Source organism: Pteropus alecto, unplaced genomic scaffold, assembly GCF_000325575.1.
Source record: "Pteropus alecto unplaced genomic scaffold, ASM32557v1 scaffold389, whole genome shotgun sequence".
NCBI classification, from domain to species: Eukaryota; Metazoa; Chordata; class Mammalia; order Chiroptera; family Pteropodidae; genus Pteropus; species Pteropus alecto.
This window is the reverse complement of record NW_006443569.1, coordinates 815,053-827,831: the sequence shown is the minus strand read 5'-3', so window position 1 is coordinate 827,831 and position 12,779 is coordinate 815,053. Positions and strand designations below refer to the sequence as shown.

General features: G+C 32.7%; 1 protein-coding gene across 5 annotated transcripts in view; it reads right to left on the bottom strand.

Moving 5' to 3' along the window:
• The window catches only part of GMDS (GDP-mannose 4,6-dehydratase), a 607,022-nt gene that overhangs the window by 372,727 nt on the left and 221,516 nt on the right, over positions 1 to 12,779 (bottom strand). The window lies entirely within an intron of this gene.

Genomic DNA, 12,779 nt, shown 5'->3' with positions numbered 1-12,779 from the left:
AATTTTTTTAAAACCTAGAACAGAAATCACAAATACTATACTTAGAGAATACAATCAAATTCAACAATTACCTGTTGAGTGTCTAGCACCTTCAAAGCATTGTATCTAAAAAGGAATCCAATCTCATAGAGTATTCTAGCCTTTATAAATTAGATGGTACTTTAAAATAATGCCAGAAATATCTATTAATCTTACTTGGTTGTGGAAAAGTTCTTAGTGTACAGCTTATTTTGAAAAGTTGATTTTTTTTTAACCTACTTTCCAACTAACAAAGGCATGAAAGAAATAAAAATACATTTAATATGAACTGTTCCTGTCTGAATATATAGAACCTTGGTTAACACAAGACTATCTTCTACAACAGTGTTTGATAATTAAGCAAGTTTCCTAAGCTAACATACTTGTACAGGATGATTTACTGCTTAGTCATAATGTAGGTATAGAGAAAGCCACAATGATGTTATTGATTGATGATGATGATGCAATATATTTATGTGGCATCAGAACCCTACTGAGGTTTTAAATGTTATCTTACTGATATCCCTTACATCCTGTGAAGTAAAGAGAGAACACGTATTATTTTAGTTCTGCAAATTGGGAAACTGTAAATAAAATAATTTACTTAAAATTCCACAGACAAAGCATTGCCAAACCAAATGACCAGGAAGCACTCTGCCCATTAAGCCATAAATTTAGAAAGCACTTGTCATTTATATCCTACCCACTCCCCAAAAGAATCTGTGACAAAAATTAAAGCAAAACTGTCCAAATGGTAACAGCAGCAAATTCCAAGGGCATTTCTTAGAGTAAGACTTGCCAGGAATGAGGAAGCTACAAAGGACCTAACATTTTCCTTGATCATAAAATATTTGCCTTAGAATCTCAGAATAGTTAAGTTAGAATACAACAGAATTTAGCAAGTTCTTGAATTCTGAAACCTGCCTTGCAATAGGGAGGGATAAAATCATCTCAGGATAAAATCAACACCTTTCAAAGGTAAGGGAAAGCACTGCCCCTGATTAATGCTAGAGCCCATTATTTAAGCTGTTGCGCACCAAAATCCTGTTTATTATGACCCCCTTTCCAATGCTATGTTTGTCTAAGATTATTTTGCCCAAAATTTCTGATAAAGAGCCAATGTAGATATTTATATTTTGACATTTAGATATCTACTACATGTTAAAGTAAGACCTGATGATAATGTCACATAATACCCTGCACTATAGACCACATGATTAAATAAATCTTCTTTGGCTACAATTCAGCTTGTGATTAAATGGCACTTCTCTTTGAAAAAGTACAAAGCATTCGGAAGTCGATGAAATGAAAATTAATCTGGGTGTACAGCTCTACATTTTAAATTATTTATTAACCCTTTTCAGAGAATGTCCTTTGCCAAAAAGTTACAAGGTAAGCCCCTTTCATGAGACCAATAATTTAGAAAGAATTTATTAGTCATACCACACCTACTCTCTAAGCAATAGAATAAATATACTAGATTTAAAGCAGCAAAATTTCCAAAGACTTTTTCTGGGTATAGAACTCAGTGGAAATCAGGAGCTATGGAGGCCATTAAAAAAACCCCTATTCATTATGCCTCATATAAATAGCTATAGGTTACAACTTCAAAACAAGTTAAAATTTGAGATGAGAATTCAGCCATTTTTAAATTTTAAAATCACTTAGTAATTTACTATAATATTAACTAATTATAAAAATTAAAGTTTTCCTTATCTTAAGTCCTTCCAAATGATAACAGATATTATACTAGGGAACTGTGACAGCCCATGAGCTGTGACACAGGGGACTTGTACATGGACTGTACCCTCTAGGGTTGGTCCAAAATTGTTTTTCACTGCAGCTTTCCGAAATAGCGCTGGGCCTCATGGCTGATACCAAACTTCTAGACTTCTGGTACTGCCACCCTGGAACAGGAAAAGAAATCCTGAACACTTCATCCACTGACATTTCTCAAAATTATGTGGAGAAAGTGCAAGAGTGATAGAAATAAGAACTGTGGGATAAAATAGCAAAGAATACAAAGACAGACCATAATTTCAAGGAAGTTTTAAATGGGTTTCTGGTGTTTGGATTTAATACTGCTCTTTAGAAAATTATTTCAGCTAATGTTTGACATTTGCTGCTGAAAACTGTCTATAAAATACAGCAACTGGAATTAAACTAATAAAATCTTACAGTTTCAATCCACAGATTTAATAATTAGATAACGGTGATTTGCAAAGAGTATATAGATAGTTTATAAGTAAGTGAGAGCTTCTAAGGTACTTAGAAAGTACTTACGGGTGCTTATAAACAAAGTTCTGTTTTAAGTAGTTTGAACATTCTTGCTAAAGTCTCGTTTGCACTATTAGTTTGCTTAGTGGAATTTTTTTTCAGAGACTGTTGCGGTGAGTTTTAATAAGCCCTGTTCTGGAATTGCTCAAATCCTGACTCAATTAGGCCTGGATTAATAAGGTTTTAAATTACCTCAAAACACAAGGCCTTGTGCAAGATGTTAAGAATCACTAGGATTCAGGGAATTCAACTGTATGGTCTAAGCTAGAGGCAAGAAAATTCTCGTCAGAGTCAGTCTATCAGGGCCATTTATCCCACAGAAAACAATTGCCCCTCTATGATTTCAACTCTTTAAAAGAAAGAAGAAAGACAAATTTAGGTGGCTTAGAGTGAACAGAAATGGGAGTTAACATCCTAAATCAACTGGCATTTTGACATGTAAAATCAAGTTTAACAGTTTTTTCAGCTTATTATCTATCAGAAATTTTGGAAGACTCAGGAAATCCTAAATCATGTAGCCTATCATTCTACTCACTCTATCAGGGCCAATACTTCACTTTCTTAATCTTACATTAATCCAATTCAAATCTAACCATTGGTCTTCTCTGATCCCAAACCAAGTGTATTCGATCTCATGGAAAAAACCAGAGATATACCAACTGGCACGCAATTCTAACATGTGGCTACCAAACTCAGATGATTCCCAACTCAGCTGGATCGTCACCACTTGGCAATCTTTTTGAAGTACCAGGCTTCTTGAAATACACTCCTTCCCTTGGTTTCTGAACACCACCAACTCCTAATTCTCCTCCTACTTCCCTCATCACTCCTAACTAGGCCCTTACTGTTAACTCTTGATAGTCCCAGACACCACCGTTTTTTTTTGCCCCCATAGACCTCACTCTTTCAGACTGATTTCTTCACGTTCAATTACCACTCGATATACTAATAACTCGCAAATCCTCATCTCTAATTCAGCTATCATCTGAGCTCCAGACAAGCACATCCAGCTGCCATTAGAATAGCTCTGCCTGAACTTCTCTCACCACCATTCACCCAGTTGTACTGACAGAAACGTAGAAATCATCAAATCTATTGGCTTCAACAGTGAAGAACTGGGTTCTAAATCTCCATTCATAGCAATACATTTTATAACAATTGACATAAAATAGAATTTTTATTTAATAGGTAAACCTAAAAATTAATATTTTGATATAGTATTTTTATTTTGTTTTATTTATATATATTCTCTATATTAACTGAAAACACACTTTCAACATCATTCTACTGTGTCTGCCCACCAATAATTTTCCACCACCTTTTCCATTCTGTAACCAAAAAGTTAGCAAGGTATTTCACTTCCCCCCAAATAAATCAGTCATCACAAATTACATCACTTTGGCCTTTAATTAATTTACATGAATCCAAAATGCACAGTTTTCAATCACAGTGTTCAAAGCAGTTAGGAGACACATTTCCAGAGCATACTGCAAATATTTTGTCTTCAAATGTAGAAGTGTTTTGAGCAATATGCTTACTGTAAGTTTTATGTAAGAGGAAAATACTGGTCTGCTGCTATATAATTTCCTGTCTTATAAATTATCCTAGAGGTAGAGAAAAATTGAGAAGATAAAGGAAAGTTTCATATAGAGTAGTTTTGTACTCTTAAAAATATAATAGAAAATAACAAATTACTTTAAAATTACATAGACTGATTTGAGCAAGTTTTGATGGGGTGTAATAATTGTGTAAGCTATCCTTCGACAGCTTCAAGGTATGAAATGCAGTATGAAATGAAGTGTCTCAGATTCCCTCAGGGGTGCAATTATCCCATGAAACCACACCCTCAATACACACACACACGCAAACACGCACACCATTTTTTGGTGGGGAATACAAAGTATACTCTTCACGAAGAAACACCAGACCAAAAGCAAACAGTACCATTACAAAGAACCATGAGCTTTCCCCTAATTTAAAAACTAAGATTCTTTCACAATTCTAAGCATATGTACCTCTGGAGAATATTATCCCCTCAGCTATGTATAATGAAAAATTCTATAAGAAATTTACCCTTTAAGTTAATTAACGTCCCCTTGCTACTTGCTGTTTTTTTCATTCATATTCTCTTGATGTGAGATTATATAGCTTGGTACTGTTTCCTTACTATGTTCTCAAATTTACTTGGTGTTCTCATAAAAGGGCCTAACTTGTTTCATTTCTTGGCTTTTGAAGTTCAAAGTCATCTGCACTGTTGAAAACATCTAGCTCTTCAAAGTTAAATGGATGATTTTGGGAGGGAAATGTTCAAATAATGGTAGGATTCTCAGCAAAGCAGTTAATTCAGCTGTGCCAATGAGTATGTTCCCATTTCTTGGGTATTTGGTTACACAAATCTTTTCAGGTTCATCTGTAAATGAAATATCAAAATGTAAATGTTTATTGTAATGAATTACAAAGAAAATATACTATGACCTCGTTTTATTATTTTAATTTCAGAATATATTAAAATTATAATTTCTACTCCATTTATTTCCAAAATACTTTTTCACAATATAAATTTGTAATTCATACTTCATTTATATCTGAAATGCTTTAGAAATAAAATGTAGTAACTAGATTAGAAACCATATAATTCTTTCTCATTATTTGATTAAGAGGTTGCATATAAGTTCTTTATAAGGCAGAAACACTGTCTTGGCACTAAATTTCAGTAGAAAACTATTTTCAACATAATTTTTCCTAAATACAAATAGTCTTACTGAGATTATCTTTATTCTTGATTTAAAAATACAGTTTGATTTATAACTTTTTAAACCAATATTTCTCACACTCACCTATGATATGTTTTTCCCTTCACTAATTATGGAGTTAATATGTTATGTAATATATTTTGGAATATGCTGATATTGATCATCAATATGTCCCATGGCTCTTTCAAATCCTGCTCATCTACTCATAACTAGAGCTGAATGTCAGTTTAGTACTTAGTTTGTAGATAAGTAACTGAAATGCTATTATTCTATAATGCTGGACAAAAAGAGAAGCATATCTTATAAATAACAACTAAAAATTAAGAAACTTAGCTTGCATTTTTCACAATCTTTACCTATAGGCTAGGATAGTAGAAAATGGCTCAACTTAGAAAAATGACCGAAATATTTTACTTGAATGAATCTTAGACAAGCTAGTGCTTCATGCTCCTTCTATGAATCTTGCCAGAAGTTCTTTCAGCTCCTAAACAGGTCTAGGCATGAGCCCCAAGGCATACACATCAAGCCCCTCCACTGTGCTCACCTCAGTGTGTTAGATACCCTCATTTCCTGGTTTTATGCATGGGTTTCTGTTTTCTATCTCATTTGCTTCACTAATTGCTACATGAAAAGCAAGTTGCTGGACTGGTAACCAAGTTTGTAAAAATAAAAATAGGAAGCAAGATTAAAATGTAAGCTGTTATTACTGTCATTATTTTACATCAAGTATATCATTTAATCTTTACAATAACCCAGTAAAAGGGGTATTATTATTCTAATTTGATAAATAAGGAAAATGGTTAATTTTGTATTTCGTGCCACTTCTTGACCAAACATGCACATCTGGAAACATATTTTGGGCTTTTTATTCCCAAATTTAACTTCCCATATGTTCATTTACACATGCTGAGGACTCTATACTCTGTATTTCCTCATTGACAGTCATTCAATGAAACCATAGATAAGAAATGGCCAGCTCAAATCTCAACAGGGGAAGGACATTTTATTTACACACACACACACACACACGCACACACACACACACTCCTCTATCTAAATGAATATATACACAGCCCTTCCCAAGGGCTCCAACTAGGCCTCCAGTGAATCAGAAATTTGACAGGTGGGGCCTGCCTGGGAACCTTATAACCAATTGCTGGCAAAGCCAGAGTAGACTCCAAGACTTCCGATTTGAAATCACGGGAACTTTTTGCAATGCCACACAGATATGTTTTTAAAAAGGCAAAGGGGATATGTTCACAAATGTGTTAGACCTGAGCCCAGAGAATCTTTCGATTCTGTCTGTATCATTGATTTTAAACAGTACCCTGTAACTGTGTTCATAGCTAAGAAAGCTCATTAATCATCTAAAAGATGAGGGCTGGGTAAATATATGAACTAATTAATAGATGGCTTTTTCCCACTCAATTGTCTGATTTTCCACAACTTACCATGAATTTTTTTATATAATTAAAAAACAAAAACAAAAAACATTTCATCCTGTTGTCCATCATGACTTTAAAATCATGATGTGGAAACTGGCAGCTTTAGACATCTCATAGATGCATATAAACACAGAACATCACCATTTAATATAAGAAAGTAATCACTAGACTCCAAGATGAAGAAGATATAGAAAAACAGTCGGTGTGATCTCAGTTTTTCAAAATGTTCTGAATAATTTTAAGAAACATATTGGGGTTTTTCATTGTATTGAGAGATGAAGTGAAGATATACATATGAATATGAATATATATCAAGGCCTACAGCAGAAGAAAATCATGAGCAGGACATTTCAAATCAGAGAAGTCACTAGCCCATAAACAAATAAATGCCATCACATAGATATCAAACTGAAAAGAAGGATCTCTGTTACTGAGTATAGGAATTTTTATCTCTTGAACTAGCAGCATGATAAACTTACTTTTATATATTGCTTTTGTATCCTGCTTCTGTATCCTTACTTTTACACATTGCTTTTTGTATCCTAAAACCAAATATTTTTGTATGTCTATGCACTAACAACAAACTATTAGAAAAAAAAATTAAGAAAACAATCCCATTTAAAATTACATCAAAAAGAATAGGAAGTGAAAGATCTATACACTGAAAACTGTAAGACATTAATGAAAGAAATTAAGGACAAATGACAAAAATAAATGGAAAGATAGTCCATGCTTATGGATTCAAAAAATTAATATTGTTAAAATATTTATAGTACCCAAATCAGTCTAAATCCAGTGCCATCACTCTCTAAATTCCAATCACATTTCTCACAGAAATAGAAAAAAAAATCCCAAAATTTGAATGAAACCATAAGAATAGCCAAAGCAATCTTGAAAACAGAAGAACAAAGCTGGAGGTACCACGCTTCCTGATTTTGAACTGTATTGCAAAGCCACAGTAACCAAAGCAGTATGTTATTGTAATAAAAACAGACACAAAGATCAATGGACCAGAAAAGAGAGCCCAAAGAAAATCAACACACAAAAGAATAAAACTGGACACTTATCTTACACCATACACAAAAATCAACTCAAAATGGATTAAAGACTTAAATTTAAGACCTGAAACTGTAAAATTTCTTAGAGAAAACATAGGTGGTAATACTCTTGACATCGGTCTTGGCAATAATTTTTGGATTTGACACCAAAACCAAAGCAAAAAAAGCAAGAATAAACAAGTGAAACTATATCAAGCTAAAACGCTTCTGTAAAGCAAAGGAAACCATCAATAAAATGAAAAGACAACTTATAGAATTGGAGAAAATATTTATAAATCATATATCTGATAAATGGTTAATATCCAAAAATATATAAAGAACACACACAAACCAATAGCAAAAACAAACAAAAATAAAACAAAAAAAAAGAAAACACATGCACACACACACAAACAACACTTTTAAAAAATGGACAGAAGAACCAACCAATAAACTATTTTCCAAAGAAGGCATACAAATAGCCAACAGCTTCACAAAAGATACTCAACATCACAAATGAGATGAGAAAAATGAAAATCAAAATCACAATAATCTATCACCTCACATCTGTTAGAATCGCTGTCATCAAAAGACAAGAGAGACAAGTGTTAGCAAAGATGTGGAGAAAAGGCAACCAACACTGTACACTGTTGGTAGAAATATAAATTGGTGCAGCCACTATGAAAAACAGTATGAAAATGCCTCAAAAAATTTAAAATAAAACACAACGCAATATATAATATATACATATACATATATATATGCCTTACTGTTCAATTGTACACCTGAAAGTTACTAGATTTTGTTAACCAATGTCACCATAATAAAAAATAAATAAATAGATAGATAGATAGATGATAGATAGAATGAATGAACGAACGAACGAACTACCATATGATCCAGCAATCCCACTTTTAGGTATATACCCAAAAGAAATAAAACAGCATGTCAAAGAGATATCTGCACTCCCATGTTCACTGAAGCATTAATTCACTATAGCCAAGATATGGAAACAACCTAAATATCTATCAACAGATGAATGAATAGACATAAGACAGATAAATTCATACACGCAATGGAACATTATTCAGTCATGAGACAAAAGGAAATCTTATCATTTGCAACAACATGGATGGACCTTGAGGGCATTATGCTAAGTAAGATTAGTCGGACAAGGAAAGACAAATACTGCAAGGTCTCACCCTACATGTGAAATCTAAATAAAAATAAAACTCACAGAAACAGAGAGTAAAAGTGGTTGCCAGGGGCTTGGCAGTGGTGAGAAATATAGGGAGAGGTTGGTAAAAAGGACATAATTTCTGCTATAAAATGAATAAGGTCAGAGGATTTAATGTATAACATGGTAATTTTGGTTGGTAACACTGCATTGTATAAATAAAAAATGCTAAAAGAAAAGTGAAATATGCTAATGTTGTCACAAAAAAATTAAAAACAAAACAAAACAAAGTAGATAGAGCTGCTCTGCTGTACATGACCCACAGCAGTATATAAGGGTTCCGATTTCTCTACATCCTCACAAGCACTTGGTATTATCTATTTTTTTTGATTACAGACATCTTAGTAGGTTTAAAGTGGCATTTCACTGTGGTTATTATTTGCATTTCTCTGATGGTTAATGATGTTTTCATGTATTTATTGGCTACTAACAAGGTGTAAACACACCACTGATTTCTGTATATTGATCTTGTATCCTGAATCTTCCCTGAACTCATTTATTAGCTCTAATAATTTTTTACTGTATCCCTTAGGGTTATCTATATACAAGATAAGATTATGTCATCTGCTAAAGGAGAGAATTTACTTCTTGCATTGCAGTCTCTTATTTCTTTTTCTTGCCTAATTACTCTGGCTTGAACCTCCAGCGCAATATTGAATAGAAGTGAAGAGAGCCCACAATCTTTTCTTATTCCTTATCTTACTGGGAAAGCATCCATTCTTTTACTATTAAGTATAATGTTAGCTGTGGGTTTAATGTAGATGTCTTTTGTCAGGTTGAGTAAGTTCTCTTCTATTCCTAGTTTGTTTAGTGTTACATCATAAAAAAAGAGTTGGAGTTTTTCAAATTTCAAGTTTCTTGTTTGTCTTTTGGGAATACTATGTGATTTTTGTCCTTTTTTTCTATTGATATGCCGTAAAACATTAATCAAATTTTGTATGTTAAACCAACTTTGCATTCCTGTGCTAAGTCTCACTTGGTCATGGTATAATCCTCTTTATATCTGCTGGATTTAGTCTGTGAATACCTTGTCCAGGATTTTTGCATCTAAGAAATATTGATATGTTTTTCTTGTGAAGTCTTTATCTGGTTCTTGATATTTTAAATTACAAGTTTCATCTAAATCTTAAACTGGCAAAAGTCTAGAAAATTGCTGAGTTTGTTCATCTGACTGATACTATACATATTTATGATATTTATCCCAAGAAAATTATATTTTGAGAAATTTCCCTTGGGAATGATATAACTATACATAAAATGATTTGTGAGGTTTTCTAGGCATTATTTATACATGTCAACACTCTATATATATGTCTGAAGGGTATAATTTAGGGGAAAATACTATAAATGTACACATTTATATACCAATTATCAGAGATAAAATACAGAATACTAAACATCAAGATTTAGAAACTAAAATAATATGAAAAGTCTTATTTTTAAATACTTTCATGGTTCTACTATTTAGAGTAGACAGAATGCCTCTAATTTTTTTTTTTAGCAAAAACAAACAAAAATAAAACAAAAAAAAAGAAAACACATGCACAGAGTTTTAGCTTAACTTTGTCAAAATATTAAAATAATTATAGGTAATACATTTTACAATGATTTAATAATCATAAGAAAATACCACAATGAATTCAGATGTATATACTATTTAAAAATCAAAATCATCAGAGAGCCCCTTAATGGAAAGAACACTTAATAGAAATTCAATGGGAAAAATCATTAATATTTAAAAAATGACCCCTTTAATAGCTACAATAAATGCTTAAAGAGAAAATCTGCTAAATTAGGATGATAACAGAATTATCTGAAAATAACACATCTACTCACATAGGAAGAAATTTTGCTTAAAACATACAAAGACATATTTGTTTTCCTTAAATCACAGATGGAATGTTACTTTAAAAACTGTAAAGGCTAAGATTGAATATGTGTTTATCTACTAAGCATATCTGGAAAAATAAAACAAATGTGAAAGGCTCTAAAAAATCATTTTTCCTCTAAATTTCTTTAGCTCTTCTACCCCCAGCTGAGATGGTCTTGTGCTTCCTCCTTTGCCAGCTGTTCCCTGTGCATTTGGCTTTAATCAGGTGCAGAGCAGGAACTCAACATCCTGTTGCCTTATTCTGATTAAGAGGAGTCAAATTCTACAAATTGGCAGGTTTCTGCTTTTAGTGATTCTATTTGATGAATCATTTACTTTTAAGTATTTGAAAGGGACCATTAGTGAAGCAGCAGCCCAGCTTGTTGCTATTTTCCGGTCTATTTATAACCAGCCACTTCAAGGATCCAAATACCTTCTTTATCTACTAACTTAAAATTTAGGAATACAACAAAAAAGAAAAAAAAAAGTTAACTACCTACTATCTAAAATAATAACAGTAGTGATCAACAGCTAAGACGCTAGGTTGTAGTGGTCTTAAAACCATTAAAATATTAAATTAGCAGACTAAGAGACCATGGTGCCTTATTCCTAACAATCAACAGACATAAAGTGACTTTGTAAAGTCTGAGTCCAAAAACTCAAGGATTCAGTCTCTAGAAACAGTAAATACAGAATTAAAGCTATAAAGAGGAAAAGAGCTAAAAAATAATATAATGTGTAAGAAAGACTCTAGGGAGTATCTTAACTTGAATTCCTAAAACTCTAGTCCCAGATATAAGGCAATGAAGGTATTAGCATCTTGGAAGGGTAGAACATAGTTATATATCCACTAAGTTCCCATCCCCACCCATTCAAGAAACAGCTCCCCACTGCATCACACCACGCAGTTTGCACTCTGGAGCTCTAGTCACACTGTCAGGTGACAATAACAACGCATATAACACCCAGCTGGTGAGGTGTCAAGGAGCCAGACTTCCTCAGCTGTACCGTCTTGATTTAGAGATTGTGAAATGACAGTCTCATTAAGACTTGGCCACTGCCTCTTTCTCAACATCATTAAATCGCTAACATAGCAAGCCCAACATCAAATGGCCTTTTTGTAATCCTATTAAGCCAAAGGATGAGAAAAGCTGAACTTGAGGATGAGGAAATGCTTTTCATTGAAACGAGTTTCATATCTATTTAATGGCCTAACAGCCTCCCTAAACCTAGCTTGGCAACAGAATATGGAAAGATGATACAAACAACACATGTATACTATACCAAAACCAGGAAGATGCAAAGCCAAAAAGATAGGGAACATGAAAGTCTAAAGAAACCAAAGTGGAGCAAAATTTCTTTAAAAATTTCATTGGGGGAAGGGGAGGCTGAAAAAAATAGAAAGCAAATAAATCAGCCAAAGTATGAAGAGCAAACCTTCAAGATACTAAATGTAAATATGACACCTGCATAGAAAGCATACCTCTTGATCCCTAACAGAAAAAAGGTAATAATTTTTGTGGCATTTTTCTGGTATTCTGTATTTTTTGAGATTCACAATATAAAAAGTAGTATAGTGATGACATACATTATGTAAAATAATACAGAGCTTCGATTGTTTTTAAAATTTAAATTTTAAAAGGAAAGGAAAAATCACGAATGATATCACTTGTTAAATCTGCTAGCAATTATGTAGATTACAAAATGAAAATCACAACCACATTTAACGCAGTATAAAACTCAGCTTCTTAGCTACACAATATTTGTTATTATGTATCTACCATAGGTGCTGGTGCACAGAAACATTTTAGGCTGATACATGTATTTTTTAATTTCACTGTATATTTGACTATCTGTGAGAAAAACATTCCAAAAAAAGATAAGATTTTACTTTATATGTAAATAATTTGTCAATCAATTAGAAAGCATCATAAACAATTCTGAAGCTTTAGAATACACTAAGAGAATCCCCAAAATTCTAACCAGCTTTCCTTCTGAGAAATAATTACCCTATTCAGGCATTTGTCTTTTAAGAACTATGTGCTCTTAACATATAATTAAGAGGTTTCTTTAAAAATTATTTATAATCCACTTCTATAATTTATTTCCTTAAATACACAGATTCTGAGCCTACTTAGAAAT